At 40.2% G+C, this 22600-nt stretch overlaps 1 protein-coding gene and 1 long non-coding RNA gene across 3 annotated transcripts in view; one reads left to right on the top strand and one right to left on the bottom strand.

The window, feature by feature from the left end:
- plch2a (phospholipase C, eta 2a) overlaps positions 1–22600 on the bottom strand; it is an 87425-nt gene that overhangs the window by 35867 nt on the left and 28958 nt on the right. The gene's annotated exons all lie outside the window — the stretch shown is intronic.
- On the top strand, positions 12046–13950 carry LOC130439868 (uncharacterized). Its single transcript, XR_008909508.1, has 2 exons — positions 12046–13223; positions 13458–13950. It is a non-coding gene; the product is annotated as an uncharacterized LOC130439868 (long non-coding RNA).

Here is a 22600-nt window from a genome sequence, read left to right as displayed (position 1 = left end):
TCCACTGTATGCAGAGCGGAAAGTGTTCCTCACTCTCAAGCGCTTTCTGCCGCCATGTTGCTTTCTTTGGCGCCGTTGCCATGGTGAATTGATCATCGATCATGGCTTGTTGAAGTCGGTGTGCAAGCGCTTGACTCAAGGTAAGTGAGTTCTGAAAATCAGCTGCTCTGAAACTAAAAACTCAAAGTTTCACATCTCGCTGTAAATCAACTCAGAGTTCACATTGCCTGTCCAAAAACAAGAATTTTATCAAGAAAGTTTGATGAAACCTTATACAATATGACTGTGGAATGAATGTGATGGAGGAGTGAATCTCCCACAATGCATTGCAAGCTCACACTCATTTCTGACTTCATTCTGATATGAAACGCTGGGACCGATGAAACTTTTGAAGATGAAAATGAATGACACCACCCAACGTTTGCTCTATAGCTTTGACTTGAAGAAAGTGTAAAAGTCCTTTCAGGTTGACTGTAATAAAGCCGCTTGATAATAAACACATTGAAGCAGAGACACTACTGTTTTAATAAAGATAAAAGCCTTTCCAATAAAATAATAAAGAGGAAGATGATAGTGAGAGCAGCAGCACATGTGACTGAATTCAATGAACTGTCAATCAAAAATACATCATCATCATAATCACAAATAAAACCTCCTGAAGAAGATGTCTTGTGTTGGACAGGAACATGAAGTCATGGAGTGATCTTCTGTGAGACATTTGACACAAATGGAAGAAGAGCGGTTTTCATCCTGGCCAAAGGAACACAAATGTCAGATGTCTGTCGTTCCAGGTCTTCAGTAGCCAGACTACAGACAGGAAGTGCAGAACGCTTGTGCTAAAGCAACTGAAGACACACTGGACATAAGCTTAAACATCACTGATAGAAACACACGTCTGATGAACATGAACGGCTGTAGACATCACACTTTACTGATCAAACAACTTCACTCTCTGTGACAGATCCACAGATACTATCATCACTTGTGTTTCTCTCAGACAGGATCTGTCAAACACACCACCTGATTCCCACCGTCTCACGATATGAATGATTCAATGACATGACTGACGACATATAAACATGCATGTACAGTCTGATCACGCTGAAGTGTGAGCGTGACTTCCATGCGTGTGCGTCTCTCAGACGTGCCACAGAAAAGCAGAGGGATTGTGGGTAAACAGACCGGATACGCTCAGAAATCGTATTAAACATGAAGCAAAGCTCTGGCACGTCAAACTGACACTCTTTTAATCGATTCTTTATGAACAGTCTTCATTGTTAAACACCCTGTCTGTTATTAAAGATGTCCTTCATAAGAAATCTAACAAATCAATGTCCAGAAGAACAATCACAGATGACAGGGATCTCTTTACCTTACCGCATGAAGAAGATTAAAGTCTCAGATCTGTCTCTCCTGAGGAGAATCTGACAGATGAGAGTTTGAGAAGAGATGTGTCTCAGGTATATCTCGTCTGCAATCAAAAGTCAATATTATCAACATCAACTCCAATCTTTCTCACCAAATCCAGATGATTTCACAACCTCTTACATTCAAAGTGACTTGTGAAGTTTATACTGAAATCACGTCGTGTGATGACGACAGATGACCTCACTTCCTTAATCTAACACATTCCACTGGACTACATAAGGAAAGTCATTTTTTTTAGGGTTAAAAAAGTGTGTCTGTAAACAGCGTGTGGTGTAAAGGACAGACGCAGCCGGAAATAAACCAAGAGATGAGACTATAGAGAAAGAATCCCACGAGACGTCCAAGAAAACTCCTACCCAACAACCCCACCTTCATTCTTTGTGTTCTGCAATGAAATGTAAGACCGCTTACCTTTGTCTGGACTGAGACTCCTGATATTGCTCAAATCCTCCATAATTCACCCAGAGAACGCTCCATGTGCTAGCGAGAGCTGGAGAGATGTGTGACAACAATCCCATGAGCACCTCTTCCACAGGAGAACCTCTGAACGCATCCCATTCTCAAGAGCAGAAAGCAAAGCACCTGATCCTGTTTCTCATTTCATTCTTTTCTTAGCCTCTCTCTCTCTCTCTCTCTCTCTCTCTCTCTGTGTGTGTGTGTGTGTGTGTGCGCTGGGGAGAGTATGAGGAGATCTGGCCACGTGTGTGCGTGTGTTCAGCGTGTGAGGATGCGGCTGAGGAAAAGGAGCTCAACGGACGGCCAGAGAACTGAAGTCACACACGTGAGTGAATGAACGAGAGACAAAGAGAAAGAGCAGCGTGAGTGAGGTGATGGAGATTTCTCATCTCATGTTTTATTCAGCGCTGCTCAGCGAGCGCTTCTCTTCACGACAGAAAGCTTTGGGAGACATGGAGGTGAAGGAAGATTCAGTCGTTATTTCCTCGACTCACTCGAGCACATCTCTGACATCACTCCATACTAAACCACGCTGTGACATAAAACACACCTCCACGAGTCAAACATGACTGAATAAACAATACTTTAACATAACATTAGTTAAACACCATCAACTGTACACTATCATTGATTACAAGTTCATGTTATTTATATGGATGTCCACATATTCAGGTTTTGTGTTAGATTTTTTTTATCTTCACAGGCATGATACCTATGGAAGGTAATTACTGACAAATTTAAATGAATACATTTAATGAAAAGGCAAATGTGAAAAAGAAATTGCAAATACATCTCTACCAAGATTTGTATTAATGCTCGCGCACAAATATTGAAAAAATGCAAAATAAAATGTAAAGTTTGATTTTCATTTGATTGGATTTTACATGTTTCGTTTTGATTTTCAAACTCAACCTGTATGCAGATTATATGTTAATTAGTGGGTGGGGCTTACTCAAGCAACAAATCATTACTGGGAACGGCAACAAAAATGTCCTCTGCATTTATGCCGCGAGGGAAAACAAACCATTGGAATAAACATGAGTAGACCTTGTTAGGCTCTTGATCTTAGCTCGTTGTATGATTACGAATGATATTTGCTCGGTGCAATGCCCAAAGGTGCTGTGTGGTGTTCTGCATCTCTAATGTGTTAAAAACTCCAATCTTAAATCATATAATGCTGAAAAAACAGACCGCTGTAGTCCTGTTCCCCTGCACAACATCCCAGGGACTTTCTAAACCTCTTACCGTGAAAATCTCCTGTAGGCCTATACATTCAGTGATCGGTCTCATGGTGAAGTGTACTGACAGTTTGGTCAAGATAATTATCACATCTTTTACTCTTTTATAGGGAAGGTTTTGTAGTTATAATCATAAGAGCACTAAATGATTGAAGAAAATTCTCCACAAATTAAGCAACAACAGGTTTTATAAAGGCATAAATGTCATGTTTGGGTGGACTACACCTTTCAGGAAATGAAAGAGAACTACAAAAAAGATATCAAAAGACTTGTGGTTGAGTTCCTTCAGGAGCTGATAAAGCTGAACACACAATAGAGATCAAACTCACTTTCAGCGTTTGAAACATCTGTGCCATACACAAGCCCCAACAACAAATCACTTCCAGGCTTTTTCTGCATGATGCATCTGATTTGAGCGGAGAACACAGTAAAACGCTGCCAGACGTCTGTCTTCCTCACAAAAGATGGAGCCAAAATGACAGTTAATGCTTTTTCTGTCATTGGTAAAGTGCTTCAGAACATTCATCTCTTTTTAGGAGACATTTATTGCATCAGATATCAGATCCATTTCTCTTAAGCGTCAGAAGTTTGAAGAAATGTAATTCTGTGTCCATGGAGTTCAGTCTGTGTTCTGCTCAATGAAAGCAACACTATCTCTCTCATCTGCTGTTATGATGGGTGCTTATATAATGCTTTTATTGTGTCATTCACTCTGTTAAGAGAAGGAAACTTTGCCATTAGGAGGACATGCTGTCTCTGAACTGGATTTAACATGTAGAATATAACCCGTCCTACATTTTCATTATCTTGTTATAAAGATGTATTCAGGCTAGTATTAAAGCTCCTTCTGAAGGGATCTCCATTCAAAGCACACCTTTCACAGACTTTCACAGCTTTTGTTCTGCCATGCCACCCAATGAAAGAGTGGATCTGTGATGCTTGTGTGAGGTGTAAAGCTATTACACTAGAATAAAGAGAGGAAAGAAGCGCCACGTTTCCTTGTTTCTGCGGTCGTTGACATGAAGCTGGAACGCTTGAGCGCTTGAAGTCAACGGGTGGAAATAAAGGGCCGGGAGAAGCTTGCGAGCGCACTGTGGTTCTGACAGCTCCGCCTGTGGGAATCACCCACCCCACACTTGAGAGAAAGTGGGTCAGAAGAGACCGACAGCAGGAACACAACACACCTCCACAGTTGGTCCAAAAGCAGCGCAGTGAAACACTTGGTATGAAGAAACACAATCAGACGCAAACAAGCAACAAACAACCCTAACCCAAGTGTCATAGACTCATAGAGACGAGATGATGGAACATGTGAAGAACAGATGAAAACTGCTGGATTTGATCTTAACATCAACATTCATGTCTTACGTAGAAAGACTTTTCGTGGTTTGCTCTGACTTCACATTCTGACTGACATGTGAAGACTTGATCAGAGAGAGAGAGAGAATGTCCACTCGGCACTCTCAACAACACACGTGTGCTGTTTCCTAAGATAAGTGTTCTTTTTATTCAGAACAACCAAAGAGCAACGCCCTAGAAACGAACTCAAACATTGTGTCCATGATTTTTGTCTGGATGAGCACCACTCACATACTGTATAATTCTTCATTATTATACATGTGTAATTCATCATGTGACGTGATACACAAACATCAGTGATCATTTGTGAGATTATCTGCACGTGTAGTTTATTGGGTGTGTGATGTCATTCAGAATAGCTGCTGAAATTCATTCGGCAGACACACACACACACACACTCAACTCACACAAATACGCACACAGACGCACTCGCACACACCCTCTTGACTATCCTCGCACACACACACACACACACACGCACACATGGAGACGAGCAGCATTTGTTTGCACACAGCACATAGTTTTACTCTTTTCAACATTTGTCAAACCCCTGGGTCAGTCATTCCTGTTTCACGGGAAGACCAGGAACCAGTCAGTTACCTCACACACACACACACACACACATTACAACAGGACTTGGCAGGGGTGAAAGAGCTTGAGATAATATATGAAGAGCACAGATTTCAGAACACTGAGGAATCAAATGAGAACAGATCTCAAACACACACACAACTATCCTGTGCTCTTGCAGGTGTGACAAATCAACACCCAAACAGACAACAACACAACACTCTTGTAGAGGTGACTTAGACCTGAGCTGTGTCTGCGTGTCTCATGATGTATGGAGGTGGTGAACTGATGTATTGACTGGAATTGATGATGTTTATGGCTTTACTACATTAACAGATGTTTTGGTAAACACACGTGTGATCATCTGAAAGACATTTCTGGATGTGAAATGATGAGAACGAACTTCTTCTGATAAAATAACGCGTAGAGATGATTCAGTCTGATGAATGTGTGTTCTGAATATGAAAGAGGTCATGTGACTGAACACCATCGTCTGCTTCTATAGACTTTGAAGGTTTTCATATAAGGTTTTGTTTGAATGTCTGGGTTCAGTCCAAGATTTGTCACATCACATGTACAGTATGAATGTGAACAATGAACCAGAATCAACACAAAACATCATTAAGAGTCATTAACACTTTAAGTCAACATGACATTAAAAACTGATCACATTTACTGAAAACATCTACTACATATAAAGAGCATCATGGTAATACAGTTTGATCAAATCCTTTCTTTTCAGTCAATCCTCCTCCCATCACCTCTGAATGTTTTAGAAATGTTCAGCATCCAATTTCTAGTGGAAGTAAAGGTGCTGTGTGTAATTTTCTAGAGCATCTATTGACAGAAATCATTATTATATCCACAACTTTGTGTTCAGAGGTGTACACAGACCTTACATAATGAAGCGTTATGTGTTTATTATCTTAGAATGAGATATTTATATTAACATACAGCGCGGGTCGCCTTACATGGAATTCGTGGTGTTGTTTCTAAGGTAGCCCTAAACGGACAAACTGCTTTACAGAACACATTTCATAAATACACTCCTTCTGCAAAGAAGTGAAAACATGACCACATCTTAGTTCTGTGTCAGCCACCGCAGTGCTTCCAAAGGGAGGCTGGAGTTAGTCTCAGACCTCACGCCCGCGGACCGTTGGCTGAACGTCTGATGCATAAGGCAAACCTTTCTGGAAACACTTCAGCACGTTCAAAGTCGTCTTCTGACCAAATGTGATTGGTTGCTTTACCTGTCAGTCATATGGCCTCTAGATCTTCAGTCTGAAAGCTACGCGAGACTAGCTGGAGTGAGCCGTTGGTTGCAGTTTGCAACCTCACTGCTAGATGGCGCAAAAAATCTCACAACGGTCCTTTAAAGTCCAAACCTACATTTCTTTCAAGTTGAATATAGTCATGATGATGTTTACAGTGCGCGTGTGTGAATGAGCTCTCAGCACTTACATCTCTCTCACACACACAGGGTGGGCCGGGGGCTGGAGCGAGTCTCTGGTGATGTGATGAGCTGCTGATGGTGTTGTTTCACACTCACTCTTTCTTTAATTCAGATCATCAATAATCTGGATTGTCGAGACATTTAAGGGTTTGCTTTCCCGTTTGAAGTCATTCAATAGTATCCAAGACTGCAGAATCACTCTCATATATCAGCGTTTGGTATGCTTCAGTATGTCTTCAAAATGATCACATGACATCAAATGGTTCTTGTAGGAAGGTTGTCAATGTTTTATACACTTTGCAGAGATATCTCAATAAATCCCAGTGAAGAAATCTTCTGAATGTCTGAAATCTCTTAAGTACCATTCATGATTTCACAGTATTATGTGTTGTAATACACACACACACACTTATTGAAACACTTGACATGAGGTCTGAATTAAAAGCAAGGCATTAATAACTGAAGGGTTTCCGGTAAGAATAACATTATTTTTATCTGAAGACATCACAGAACACACGCACACATTACACATTTCCTTCAAATGAATTACTCCAATAACAGAGGAACAATCATATTTTATTTGTGAACTGTGTTTTTATTTACAGTCACCATTTTTAGATTAGACGTAAACTGTGTGTAAACAGTAAATCATGCAGAAATCATGTAGAACTTTGTCAGCTTTGATTGGGTTAAGATGAAGAATGATTAAAGACAGACAGTAATATGTTGAGAAAGCCCAGACATGACCGATTTAAAAGATTTAAGCCCCTGGAGAACTGACTTATCTATAGACACCTGCGATCTGTGACTGGTGATGGAAGAACACTTCCTAGAGTCAAATCAATATCCTGAAGAAGCTGTGTGGAGTATTTCAGAATGGCGTTTGATTACAGGGAATCTTTATATTGACACGTGTTTGTGTGTAGAGATAATAGGAAATGTGTCGTCGTCATCATACATCTCATTCAGCACACTCACACATTACCCTAACACTATTAAAAAACACAAGACAGGTAATGATGATTAGCTGAGACGTTCAGTGATTTAACACATGCATGATTTAAAGACAGGGTGGGTGATCATGTCCAGAAACATTTTTTGTCATGTTGGTTGGAAATCTCTTTACATCCTGATAGCAATCAAGATATAATATTTTTATAATTATATATTGTCTGTGAAAGGCGTATGACCCAAAACGTTTGCCCAATCAAAACCTTCTGGCTGAACGCTCTGACTGGTCATGTGAACATTTTCAGCCAACAAATTTTGGATACCACTGCACACCCTGTTCACTCAGACATCATTAGTGCTCTCTCGTCCGCTGGGTCAATGTGTGTGTTTACATGCAACAAAATAAACTGATATCTATCAAAAATCAGCTTATAAAAGAAACCTGCTTTTATGTGTTTTCATGCATATCAATAAACTGGAGACACAGAAAACTGCGTTTACATGAAATTTGAGACTTGCCAGTTTTCTCGCGTGCAGTGACTTCACCATTGATAGTCCGTCTACTAATTAAAATGTATTTTTAAATCTCGATATCGGAGTAATGGGCAAAAAACTACCTCTGTAGAACAGGTTTTGCTGACGCCGTTTATTATCTTTCCCAGATAAAAGAAAACTGTTTTATGTGTTGACATGACCTTACACATTATCAGTTTATTAAAGTAAGGGTCTTTGCACATACAGTCCGAAATTTTTGTAATCGTTTATTCGCTCTCCTTTGTACGGTGTCTCTGAATTGTTAAAAAAGGGTGCTTTGTCATGATTCTGCCTCTCCATGTCATGTCTTTCTTGATCTTGTGGCAGAGTCATGATAAACCCTTAGGTTTTGTGTGAGAAAGACATGGCAGTGTTTGTTTTGACATGCCATGCGCTTTCTCTTGTCTCGTCATTGGCCCCGCCCCTCTCGTTTTCTCGTTACCTTTCCATTAGTGTTTCATCCCGACACCTGTTCCCTTGCTAATTATCCTCTGTTCGTCTCCCTATTTAATGCCCTTGTTCCTGCTGTCCTGTGCCAGTTCGTTTTGTATTGTTGAGTCCTGTACTTTATTGATTTTTCAAACCGGACCCTGTGGATACCTTACGTTGCCTGTTTTTTGAGACGTTGTGTTGGCCTGTTTTTAGTTTAGTTTTTGCCCCCATGTGGGAAGTCTTTGTTTCTTGTTTTTTATATTTAGTCCTGTCTTTGTTACCCCCATCGTTGGCTTTTGTTTTGTTCCTGTTTCGATCAAATAAATCTTGTTTAAAACCCCTTCATCGCCTGCCTACACTTGGGTTCTTCTGACATTCTTCTGACGCTTGCTACGGATATGATGCGAAAAAGGCATTGTATAAATGTGATTGACACAATGTGAGGTAATTTCAGACTCAATGTGCAATGGGCTTAAGACTGTGCATGTAAACGCACTCAATGTAGAGAGAATGGCGCACAATCATCAACAATCTGTTGTGACGTGTGATGCGGAATGAACACAGTATTTAAAGCTCCATTACAGTTCATACAGCAGATGACATCTCAATAAAGTGTAAATGAGATTTCAGAGCCGTTGGCTTGTATTACCTGTATTCATCTTCACATTAATGTGTTTTCCAGTTCACACACAGAAAGATGCAGACGGGAGGAAATGACATATAAACTGCTCATTTTATGGATGCCACAAACAACCTTGTCTGGTTCATATCCCAGAATAAATTACGAAAAAACACCCAGGATGGCAGACAGTGCTTCAACGTTTGTTGACTTCAAAAGGAAGAAAAGAACAATCCATGCTACAAAACAATATGTGTGCTGTGTATTTAACCTTTAGCTTAGCAACATGCTAACACCAAACCAAAGATATTAATATAAAGAGGGTATAGACGTGTTGCCACAGAGCGCCCCTGTGTGTGGAAAAACACTCAGCAAAATAACTGCTTACAATATCAGGGAGTGCAATTCGGCACAACTTTTCACCTGATTTATTAGTTAGTCGTAGGGAAGTCATGAAGATCCACCAGCCCAGTCCAGCAGCCCAGTCCCGGTTTCTTGCCACCCAAAGGAGCGTGTACCCACATGTTCACATGCCACAGTGACGTCAATGCGTGCCCTCTATTAACAAGATGTGCCACTGCTGTTACGATTAGGGCTGGGAGTCAATTCCAAAAAGAATCAATTCAAGGCGTTGAGAATCAACTCCATGAAAGGAATCGAGTCCTCTTTAAGAGCCTTCATAAGCACAAGCCCCGCCCCTTCGATGATGTCATTGATCAACTAAATCACATTAGTTTCTTGTCTAAAACAGTGAAGACTTCAGAAAACACTGATGGATGAAGACTAGAGCTGATATGACATCAGATATTCTGCCTCAGTAAAAGCAAAAGCTTTGTTTGCACACACAATGCAGATATAATAACATGTATCCAGGGGCGGCTGACCGGTAGGACATTCTGTCAAAGTACGGCTGTGACATCTGGAGTACCAGAACTTTACATAAAAATCTGTAGTAGAACAAGGAATTGAGCAGGAATGGAAACCAGCAGCTAGGAACAGCTCAAACCAGGGATTGGAATCAACTCCAAACAATTCAGAATGGAACAGCCTTAGTTACACTGAATGGTGAAGAATGCAACGCTCAATATGGCCACTGTAGCGTAGGAAGTCCCGCCTTCCAGTAAAACCAGCCAATTATTAATCAGTACAGACTGAGGATTCTCTGGGGCGGGGCTCTCGTGAGGCGCAGGTCCAGTAGATGAGGACACATCCAAAAAGGGGATTTGCAGCACAATTTAAGCTTAGCAAACCAAAGTTTTGACACAGTTCATGTCGTGTTTAATTATTGAATAATAAGCAGAAATATGATAATATTCCCCCATTCGAGTAGATAGGACTGTGGACTTGATATGATATAAATAACTGCTCAGAGGCGTTCAAACATGGCCGCCGAGTGATACCACTTCTGTAAAGAGACTTTGATCAAACTCTATTAAAACTGAGGATGATGTCTAAGGTCTACTGTGTGCATTAAGTAAACTAATCTTACAAAACATATTATATTTGATTGAATGTGATCAATTCTGTCTTGATAAGCTAGAGAGGAGAATACAGTGAAATCTGTTGATCAGGATGAGGTGGATTTAAAAGTGATAGATGTAACACTTCAGTCCTGGTTATTAAGCAATGCTCATAATCTTGCACTGATCAAAAATGACTGAAGAATGAATGTGTGACGATGAGAAAGCAGGATTTCAACAGTAGTTTAGGAAGGGTTGATTGCAGGAGAACCGACGGTGATAGAGAGAGGCAGAAATAAAGAGAAAGAGATGCTGTGTGAGTCTTCTGGCCTTGGGCTGCTCTGTTCTCCAGAGAAAAGACCAATAGAGAAAATAACACGCTCACTGCAATCTCAGCCTTATTTAGAGGAAACATTGTTTATCCTGAAGAGACATGAACACAGAAGACATGGAGGTGGACAAGAGAGGAGGAGGACACTATTGAAACCGGCCCAGACAGAAGACATGTGCTCAGAACCAGAAGAGAGAATCACAACACCACATCTCAACAATACTAAAACCTTATCATGTATTTGTACATGTGAAGACAGACACGCGCACACACACACACGCGCGGGACACACAAAGACACACACACGCGCGGGACACACAAAGACACACACACGTGCGGGACACACAAAGACACACACACGCGCGCACACACACACACACAGACAAACACACACACACACTTTCAAACAAAAATGTATTAGTGTGGACAAGACCTGCAAGGCTTTCATTGGAATGACAGCATTTCAACTATTGTTTACACACAACAGCATCAGACAGACTGACTGGATGAATGATGGAGAGAAAGATAGAAGGACGGCTGGAATTGTAATATTCCACATGAGAATTCATGGATTTATGAAAGAGAAAAGCTATCAAATACAGCAAAACACATCGGCGCACTTGCTGATGTGCATTTTTAATTTGCTTTAATAATGTATTGATGAATATTCACAGAAGAACAGTCATGTGCCAATGGCATTATATGAAACAGAGAAGCCTCATGTAGGATCAGCAGAAGATCCTCGTGTTCAAACAGCACTGAAGGGATTGATGTCCTCAAATCCCTGTACTGACTAACCTTTCCATCAGCTTCATTATTAATATTGTGCACTGCTAATAAACCCTGACCCACACCCACCCCAACACATTCAAAACATCCCGTGTCTGAATCATGTTTGTGTTCATTGTGTACATACATGTTTAACACGTACACCAGTGTGCGTTCACTCTGTCACAATTCAATACTGAATGACAAGCGTTCATACAGGCCAGAAGATCTGCTGGAGATGTGATTTATTCATCAGCCATCTCCAAAATACACACTTCTGTGCTCTCTCCTGAGAGACCACAAGAGAGTGAGAGAGAGAGAGAGAGAGAGAGAGAGAGACAGAGAGAAAGTGAAAGAGAGAACTTTAATTGCTTTCGATACTGTAGACCATAAAATACTATTAGATCGTTTACACCATTATATCGGTATTCAGGGACAGGCACTGCAATGGTTCAGATCTTACTTAACAGACCGATATCAATACGTCCATTTAAATGGGAAATCGTCAAATCTTACGCAAGTCAATTATGGATTACCTCAGGGATCTGTTTAAGGACCCTTGCTTTTCTCCATATACATGCTGCCCCTCGGTAACATTATTAGAAAACATGGAATTAGCTTCCATTGTTATGCAGATGATACTCAGCTATATATCTCATCAAGACCAGATGATTACTTTAAGCTATCCAAACTGGCAGAGTGCATCGAGGACATAAAACATTGGATGACTAGTAATTTCCTCCTTTTAAACTCTAGCAAAACAGAAATATTACTTATAGCACCAAAATTAAGTAAACCGAATATCTCCGATTACAGCCTGCAAATTGAAAGCTGCACTGTTACTCCAACAAATACAGTTAAAGACCTAGGCGTTATATTAGACGGCAACCTGTCATTTAAAAATCACATCTCAAATATCACAAAAACAGCCTTCTTCCACCTTAGAAATGTTGCCAAATTACGAAGTTAGTTTAGTTAGTTTATGTGTTGCAGACGCAGAAAAGCTTATTCATGCATTTGTGACCTCACGGCTTGACTATTGTAATGCTCTACTTAGTGGTTGTCCTGTATCATCGATAAACAAACTACAGTTAGTTCAGAATGCAGCTGCCAGAGTTCTTACTAGGTCAAGAAAATACGATCACATAACCCCAGTTTTATCATCGCTTCACTGGCTACCCATTAAGTATCGTATTGATTTTAAAATTCTTTTAATTACTTACAAAGCCCTGAACGGTTTAGCACCTACTTACTTAACCGAGCTTTTATCACGTTACAACCCATCACGCTCGCTGAGATCTCAAAACTTAGGACTTTTGACAATACCTAGAATAACAAAATCCACCAAAGGTGGACGAGCTTTCTCATACGTAGCACCCAAACTCTGGAATAGCCTTCCTGATACTATTCGAGGGTCAGACACACTCTCCCAATTTAAATCTAGATTAAAGACTCATCTTTTCAGCCAAACTTTCACTTAAAGCATATTTAATGAACAGCAGCTACGCTAATTATTCTCTTTATTCTCTTTCCGCCTCTGCCTCGGGATGCCCATCCCGAGGTAGGAAGAAGTTCCACCATGTCCAGACGACCGACAGATGCCCATCCCCATGCCCATCCCGAGGTAGGAAGAAGTTCCACCATGTCCAGACGACCGACAGATGCCCATCCCCATGCCCATCCCGAGGTAGGAAGAAGTTCCACCATGTCCAGACGACCGACAGATGCTCATCCCCATGCCCATCCCGAGGTAGGAAGAAGTTCCACCATGTCCAGACGACCGACAGATGCCCATCCCCAATTTGAGATTACGCCAGATACAGCTGCAGACTGACTGACCATCCCAGCTCCATCTAAGGCAATTCCACCAGCTGCCAAGAGAAATATGACCATCGGACCATCCCAGCTCAGACCACTACATCCCCAACCAAGAGCAAAGACGGACTATTTGTCTTATTAATGCTGAAGTTACAATATTTGGTATTAAATGCTAAACTAAAATCACATGTCACCAGTTTGAGTGCAGCTATGACACGTCAGAGGGGATCTGGCCCTCCCGGTTTAGCCTGGTTTCTCCCGAGGTTTTTTTCTCCATTAATCAATCATTGGAGTTTGGGTTCCTCGCGACAGCAGGGCAGTGTTGGCCTGCTCACCGGGAGACTGCATTCATTCATTTATTTATTTAATTAGAAATTCGATATTATTTATTAGAATGATCTTACTCGTTGTATAAATACCATGCACTGTGCTGTGTTTTAACTTTTCTGTTTTTCCTGTTTGCCCCTGTAAAGCTGCTTTGAAACAATACACATTGTGAAAAGCGCTATATAAATAAACTTGAATTGAATTGAATTGAATTAAAAAAAAATTCTGTTCATATTGAGATGTATATACAGTTGAAAGAAAAAGTATGTGAACCCTTTGGGCTTACTTGGATTTCTTCATAAATTGGTCATAAAATGTGTTCTGATCTTCATCTAAGTCACAACAATAGAGAAACACAGTCTGCTTAAACTAATACCGCACAAACATTATACGTTTTCATGTTTTTATTGAACACAACATGTAAACATTCATAGTTCAGGGTGGAAAAAGTATGTGAACCTTTGGGTTTAATAACTGGTTGACCCTCCTTTGGCAGAAATAACCTCAACCAAACGTTTCCTATAGTTGCAGATCAGACCTGCACAACGGTCAGGAGAAATTTTGGACCATTCCTCTTCACAAAAGTGTTTCAGTTCAGCAATATTCTTGGGATGTCTGGTGTGAATCGCTCTCTTGAGGTCATGCCACAGCATCTCAATCGGGTTGAGGTCAGGACTCTGACTGGGCCACTCCAGAAGGCGTATTTTCTTCTGTTGAAGCCATTCTGTTGTTGATTTACTTCTATGCTTTGGGTCGTTGACCTGTTGCATCGTCCATCCTCTGTTAAGCTTCAGTTGGCGGACAGATGGTCTTAAGTTTTCCTGCAAAATCTCTTGATAAACTTTGGAATTCATTTTTCCATCGATGACAGTAATCCGTCCAGGGCCTGAGGCAGCAAAGCAGCCCCAAACCATGATGCCCCCTCCACCATATTTCACAGTTGGGATGAGGTTTTGATGTTGGTGTGCTGTGCCTTTTGTTCTCCACACATAGCGTTGTGTGTTCTTTCCAAACAACTCAATTTTGGTTTCATCTGTCCACAGAATGTTTTGCCAGTAGTGCTGTGGAACATCCAGGTGCTCTTTTGCAAACTTCAAACGTGCTGCAATGTTTTTTTTGGACAGCAGTGGCTTCCTCCGTGGTGTCCTCCCATGAAGTCCATTCTTGTTTAATGTTTTCCTTATTGTAGATTTGTCAACAAAAATGTTAGCATGTGCCAGAGATTTCTGTAAGTGTTTAGCTGACACTCTAGGATTCTTCTTCACCTCATTGAGCATTCTGCGCTGTGCTCTTGCAGTCATCTTTACAGGACGACCACGCCTAGGGAGTGTAGCAACAGTGCTGAACTTTCTCCATTTGTAAACAATCTGTCTTACCGTGGACACATGGACATCAAGGCTTTTAGATATACTTTTGTAGCCCTTTCCAGCTTTATGTAAGTCAACAATTCTTGATCGTAGGTCTTCTGAGAGCTCTTTTGTGCGAGGCATGGTTCACATCAGACAACGCTTCTTCAGAACAGCAAACTCAAAACTGGTGTGTGTTTTTTATTGGACAGGCCAGCTTTAATCAACACATCCAATCTCATCACATTTATTGGACCCCAGGTTGGCTGACTCCTGGCTCCAATTAGCTCTTGGAGAAGTCATTAGCCTAGGGTTTCACATACTTTATCCACCCTGAACTATGAATGTTTACATGTTGTGTTCAATAAAAACATGAAAACGTATAATGTCTGTGCGGTATTAGTTTAAGCAGACTGTGTTTCTCTATTGTTGTGACTTAGATGAAGATCAGAACACATTTTATGACCAATTTATGAAGAAATCCAAGTAAGCCCAAAGGGTTCACATACTTTTTCTTTCAACTGTATATAGATTTTTACATATAGACTTTTAATTTTATTCTATTTTATGTTTGATCTTAATCTGTATTTCTGCATGTTTATATTTAATCTTGTGCTTTGGCAATGTAAATTTTCTTTTATCATGCCAATAAAGCTCCTTTGAATCTTGAGACAATGGAAGACAGAGAGAGAGAGAGAGAGAGAGAGAGAGAGAGAGAAAGAGAGACAGTTAAAGAGGTTGAACAGATCTTTATTGTTACATTAAATCCAGGATTTACAACAGTAGTATTACCTGTATCATTTTATCTCAAAAAAAAAAAAAAAAAAAAAAAAGAAATTCAATAAAAAAATTAAAACGTGAAAAATAGATCTGCATCATCAATAACACATAAAACCTCATTTATGCCCCAAATTTGTAAAAAACTATCAGCATTATTGATCAGCTTATAATATGTAAATTCAATTTTTATCCTTCCTTTTACCATATACTTAAACATCATTTCTACATCTGTTGAGCCACTTCCAAGCTCCTTATTTTTCCTGGTTTTCCACATTGCAAGCTTCGCTGTACCAATTAAATAATTTAATAAACACAGTTTTCCTCTATCAAGCACTTTGTATTTGAGTCCCCCAATAAAAACTTTTTGGGAAAACTCCTCATTAAAGCCCTGAAACCAACCATCAAGCAACTCGAAAAGACCTCCAAGTCTCAAACATCTTAAAAACAGATGTTCTATGGTTTCTTCAACACTACAAAAACTACAATCCCTCCCCATTGCTGGATTTAGGCGTGCTACATGCCTGTTCGTAGCTATCGCCCTGTGGATAAGCCTCCACTGCAGATCGGCTGTCCGCTTCTCGATGGGAGGCTTATACAGGACTCTCCACCTATCCCCAACTAGGAAGTCTGGCTCCATTGTCTCTGTCCACTTTGAGAAACTCTGCCGGCTGAGTAAGTCCATATGAACAACTTTCACTGTAACATACAGCAATGCTTCTTTTGTTGCATCTTCAAACTCTCCCAGCTGTGGCGTTTTAAAAGTCAGTATAGATCCTTCAAGCTCTTCTTGTTCTTCACTGACAGCAGGACTGATTTTCAACTTTGGAAAACCTCCTTTCCGCTGTTGTACATTCCCCCCAGCAACGAGGTTTCTGTAACTGCTCGGCAAAGCAGCGAAAATCTCATCTCTCAATTTTGAAGCAATTCTTATTGAGCACAAACCAGACAGTTCTTTAAAAGTGTCCACTGAACTCCATCTGCCATTGTCCAGTAAATGTCCCAGTTTGGTGACTCCATTCTTTACAAGAGTTCTCCGAATGCTTACTGATGATAAAAAACGGGTCTGAATCAACGGATTATGAAAGAGTGGTTCTTCATTAATCCAGTCCTCAAGCTCATTCAAGTTTCTCTCCACCTTTAAGACCTTAGTCCAAGCCTGCAACATTGATTTGTAGAAAGAAGAGAGATTGTCCATTCTCACCCCATCCATTTTTAGTAAAAACAAGTGTTTGTCAAGTCCAAAACTCTCAACCTTCTGCAGGAATGCACATGCCGTCGGTGTCCACGCTAAATCTTCTTGATAGAGAAATTTCTGCACAGCTTGCAGCCTGAAAGCGACAATTCGACTCTTTACGTCCACCAGTCCTTGACCACCTTCATGTACCGGTAAGTAGAGCACTGCAGCCCGAGTCCAGTGTTCACCACTCCAGAAAAAGTCAACGATTTTTCTCTGTATGTTACAAATGAGTTCACTTGGTGGTTCCAGGACGATAACTTTGTGCCAAAGCGTAGACGCTGCCAAATTGTTTGCCACCAGAACCCTTCCTCTGTAGGATAATTGTGGTAATAGCCATTTCCATTTAGACAATCGAGTCACTACCTTCTCCAGCATTCCCTCCCAATTTTTTATCTTAAAACTTTCCTTTCCTAAAAAAACACCTAACACTTTTATGCCCTCCCTCCCCCAGATTAGTCCTCCTGGAAGTTTCGGGGGTCCAGTGTCGCTCCACTGGCCAATGATGAACCCCTCACTTTTCTCCCAGTTAACTTTAGCTGAGGAAGCCATCTCGTATTGCCTAATACTTGTTTCCAAAGCTATTACATCATTTTGTCCTGAAATACACACAGTTACATCATCGGCATAAGCGGACATACACACCTTGAAAGTTTCTTTTACACCTCTAATTGAAAAACCACCCAAACCTCTCCTTAATTTACATAGCAGGGGCTCGATTACGAGACTATATAATTGCCCAGAAAGGGGACAACCCTGGCGAATTCCTCGAGTGACCGCTACTGGGGCACTTATTCCCCCACCAACCTTGATTAACACTGATACATCAAAGTATAACAATTTAACATAAGAAATGAATTGATCGCCGATTCCAAAACTCTTTAACACATTAAAAAGATAGTCATGGTCTACCCTATCAAATGCTTTTTCCTGGTCTAATGACAAGACACCCAAATTAGAATTATTAATAACACCACAATCAATCACATCTCTTAGGAAAAACAAATTGTCCATTATTGATCGGTTCGGTACACAATATGTCTGATCTTTATGTATCAACAAGTTTAAAACATTTTTAAGCCTATTTGCAATAGATTTTGAAAATATTTTATAGTCTAGACATAACAAGGATACTGGCCTCCAATTCTTTAAAAATCCTAAATCTCCTTTTTTTGGTAACAGCGAAATTACTGCCCTCCTACAACTAACAGGAAGTACTTTATTTTCCAAACATTCTACTACAACCTCATAAAAATCTTCTCCTAGTATTCCCCAGAAATGTTTATAAAACTCAGCTGTTAATCCATCTATTCCTGGAGAACGCCCCATAGACAACTGCTGCACTGCTTCTGTTAACTCTCCATATGTAATTATGGCATCCAAGGCTTTACTTTTTTCTTTCCCCAACTGTGGTAAATCCTTCAGTAAATCTTTTGCACTGTCTGGATCACATTCCTCAGCACTATACAACACAGAATAAAAGTCCATCGCCAACTTCCTCATTTCAGCTGGATTTGTTATTATATTTCCATTTTGGCAACGAAGATGATGCATCTGTTTATACTGAACAGTCTTTTTTTCCAGATTAAAAAAATATGAAGTTGGGGCATCCATGTCTTTGATGGAACAAATCCTTGATCTTATAAGTGCCCCTTTCACTTGTTCTTGTAGCAGAAGTCCAAGTTCCTTCTTTTTCTTTTTTAAAAATGTGCCATTGTCCTGTGCTCTTTCATTTTTTGTCAAGTCCTCTTCCAGACACTCAATTTCCCTTTGCAAACTTTGTATAGTTTTTTTCATATTCATAAAATTACAATAGGAAACATTCTGACAAAACTCTTTAATTTGCACCTTGCCCACATCCCACCATTGACTAAGGTTTTCAAACTCACATTTTCTTTCTTTCCATTTCTCCCAAAACAACTTAAAACTATCACAAAAGAATGAATCTTTTAGCATTTTTTCATTGAAATGCCAATAATACCTTGGTTTTGAAGTTTTCTTTATATTGAAATCAAACATAATTAGATGATGATCAGAAAGCCCATTCGGCAACACTGATGCACTCATTACCCTATTTTCTACCATCTTACTTAAATAGAACCTGTCCAGTCTAGCCCCACTAACCGTATTTTCTACAACTTTAATCCATGTATACCGTCTCACTCCAATGTTCCTCCTCCTCCATACATCAATTAAATCATGCTTTCCCATTATATTAGATAATAGTTTACTAGAGTGACTATGTGGCTCTTCACCATTCCTATCAATTACAAAATTAATAGTACAGTTCCAGTCCCCTCCTAACATTAACCAAGTGTCATCATCAAAATTTTGAAGTGCTTTATCTAATTGATCAAATACTCTTACTCTTTCCATTCCATTATTTGGGGCATACACATTCACTAGAACAAAAACATTTTCTCCATACTTTATTTTTAGTAATAATACTCTTCCTTTTTCAATTTCTTCAGTATGTAAAATGTTTATATTCAACCCTTTTTTTAAAAGTATAGCTACTCCCGCACTATTATTTGTCCCATGACTTACTGCTAATTTCCCTTCCCACCATCTATTCCACTCAATTTCATTTTCCTCATTGCTATGAGTCTCTTGCAAAAACACAATATCGAGACGATTTAAATTTAAAAACTCAGATATCACTGCTAGTTTAGCCCTATCTCTTCCTCCATTTATATTTAAAGAGCCCACTCTTATGTTTTCCATTGATAGGTTAGAAAATAAAGTGGACAGAGACAGAAAGAGAGAAGTACAACACATCAAAAGAGTCACCCAGTGCATTTTTGCCATTACTTTTTAAAAAGAGACGCCCCTTTATTTTTCCTCAATTTTGTAATTAATTTCTTTAATCTAAACCTCTTTTGTTTACTCAGTGCATCATAACTTGCTGTACGCTGAAGTGTTTTCACTGAAAAAACAAATTTTTCCACATCTGGGAAAAAATCTCTCACCTCTACCACTTTACCAAATGTCGTGTCTAAAAAACCATTAATCTCATCCAAAGAGTACGTCTCCTCCATATTCTGAGAACCGATCTCAGAAATATCCGAAAGAGTATCCTCATCCCTTAGTTCCTCCTCTCCAACCATCTCAGGACAAACCAACAACTCGTTCACCTCCATATTAACCACTTCGTTCATCTGAACCTCCTCACTTTCCTTATACACTGATCCAAGACCTTCCTTAAGTTCCACTACAGTCCTGTCAAAAATCATTTTTTCTTGTTCTACACCACTACAGGGTGCCACAACACTTCCCTCACTTTCTTTTGTTTCATTTCGAACCAATTGCTCCCCATTAGATTCATTTCTTGCCTCTGAAACAACAGCAGGGATTATTTTAGGAGACATTTGCATTCGATTGGATTCACTGGCCTCTGAATCCACATTCAGTGTGATATTATCAACACCACTAGCGTTACTGCCAGCCTTATGTGGACATTTAGATCTTTTATGTCCTACATCTCCACATTCAAAACACTTTAAACTCCCTGTACTAGCATATACCATATATGTCTTCCCTTCATGTGCAACTCTAAAAGACACGTCTAATTCTGGTTCTTTCAGAAACATTACTACCTGTCTCCTAAATGACATGACATGTTTTAGAGCCGTATTTTTGCATCCTAGTGGAATTTTTTTTATCGTGCTAGCAAACTTGCCGTACGATAAAAGTGCACGCTCTATTTCATCATCAGGGATAAATGGAGGAATGTTCGAAATAATTACCTTTCGAGTCGGATTAACTAATGGAGAAACAACAACAAACAGTCCACTTACCGAAATTCCGCTGCTTACAAGACGGTTAACCAAATTTTCCTCCTTTAGGAAAACCACAACAGCTCTGTTCATTCTTGAAGCTGACGAGATATTCTCGTATCCAACTTGTTCTCCAATTGATAGTAAAACTTCCTCCACTGCCACGCTCGATTCAACCTCGCACCTGACACCATGACGGAGCGATGGCGGCGCTTCTCCGCCCTCAGGCCGAGATGCCATCACAACTCCGTCAACAATCCTCCCTGCGCCGAGGCGCCAAATAAATAATTAAAACCTTTTCTTCTTAGTTCTCAATCTTAAACAACTCTCATAGGTCATAAGAAAGAAAGAAAGAAAAAAAATAGCTACAGCAGAAAACCCACTTTCACCCTCTACTCGTGAACGCTCTCACACGCACCCAAACACTCCAGAGAGAGAGAGAGAGAGAGAGACAGACAGAGAGATACACAGACAGAGAGAGACACAGACAGAGAGAGACACAGACAGACAGATAGTGAAAGAGAGAGAGAGAGACAGAGACAGAGAGAGAGAGAGAGAGAGAGAGACAGAGAGAGAGAGAGAGAGAGACAGAGAGAGAGAGAGAGAGAGAGAGAGAGAGAGAGAGAGACAGAGAGAGAGAGAGAGAGAGAGACAGAGAGAGAGAGAGACAGAGAGAGAGAGAGAGAGAGAGAGAGAGAGAGAGAGAGAGAGAGAGAGAGAGAGAGATCCGATCATATATACACTCTTCGTACCTTAATTGACAAAGAAATAAACCAAAATAAAAGAAAGCTCTACTCATGCTTTGTTGACTTCAAAAAAGCCTTTGACTCAATCTGGCATGAGGGACTTTTTCTTCAGTTGATTCAATGCGGCATCGGAGGAAAAACCTACGACATCATCAAATCAATGTACACCAATAACACATTTGCAGTTAAAATTGGCAACAAGCACACAGACTTTCTCTCCCAGAGTCGTGGAGTGAGACAGGGCTGTAGTCTAAGTCCTACACTATTTAACATTTACATGAATGAATTAGCTGGAGCTCTAGAACAGTCACCAGCACCCGGTCCGACCTTACAAGACACCGAAGTGAAAGGCCTCCTGTTTGCAGACGATCTGGTGCTGCTGTCACCCACAAAAGAGGGTCTACAGCAACATCTGGACACCCTGCACACTTTCTGCCAAACATGGGCCCTATCGGTTAACCTTAAGAAGACTCGAGTCATGATATTCCAAAAAAAGCCCAGTAGCCAAAACCAACATCACCGTTTCAAACTAAACAACGTGCCCCTAGAACACACCAAGAACTACACATATCTTGGTATAAACATTAGTAACACCGGAAACTTAAACAAGGCTGTGAATGACCTGAGAGACAAGGCACGAAGAGCCTTTTACACAATCAAAAAGAATATCAAAATTGACATCCCAACCGTAATCTGGCTGAAAATAATACAATCAATTATAGAACCAATCGCGCTGTATGGAAGTGAGGTTTGGGGTCCTCTCGCCAACCAAGAGTTCAGCAGATGGGACAAACACCCAATAGAGATTCTGCAAACAGAAATGTGTAAAAACATTCTACGGGTACAGAGAAAAACTCCAAACAACGCCTGCAGAGCAGAATTAGGACTGTATCCTCTAATCATTAAAATACAAAAAAGAGCTTTAAAATTCTACACACACCTTAAGAACAGCGACACAGACACACTCCATCACA

Source organism: Triplophysa dalaica, chromosome 18, assembly GCF_015846415.1.
Source record: "Triplophysa dalaica isolate WHDGS20190420 chromosome 18, ASM1584641v1, whole genome shotgun sequence".
NCBI lineage: Eukaryota > Metazoa > Chordata > Actinopteri > Cypriniformes > Nemacheilidae > Triplophysa > Triplophysa dalaica.
This window is presented reverse-complemented; position numbering and strand designations above follow the sequence as displayed.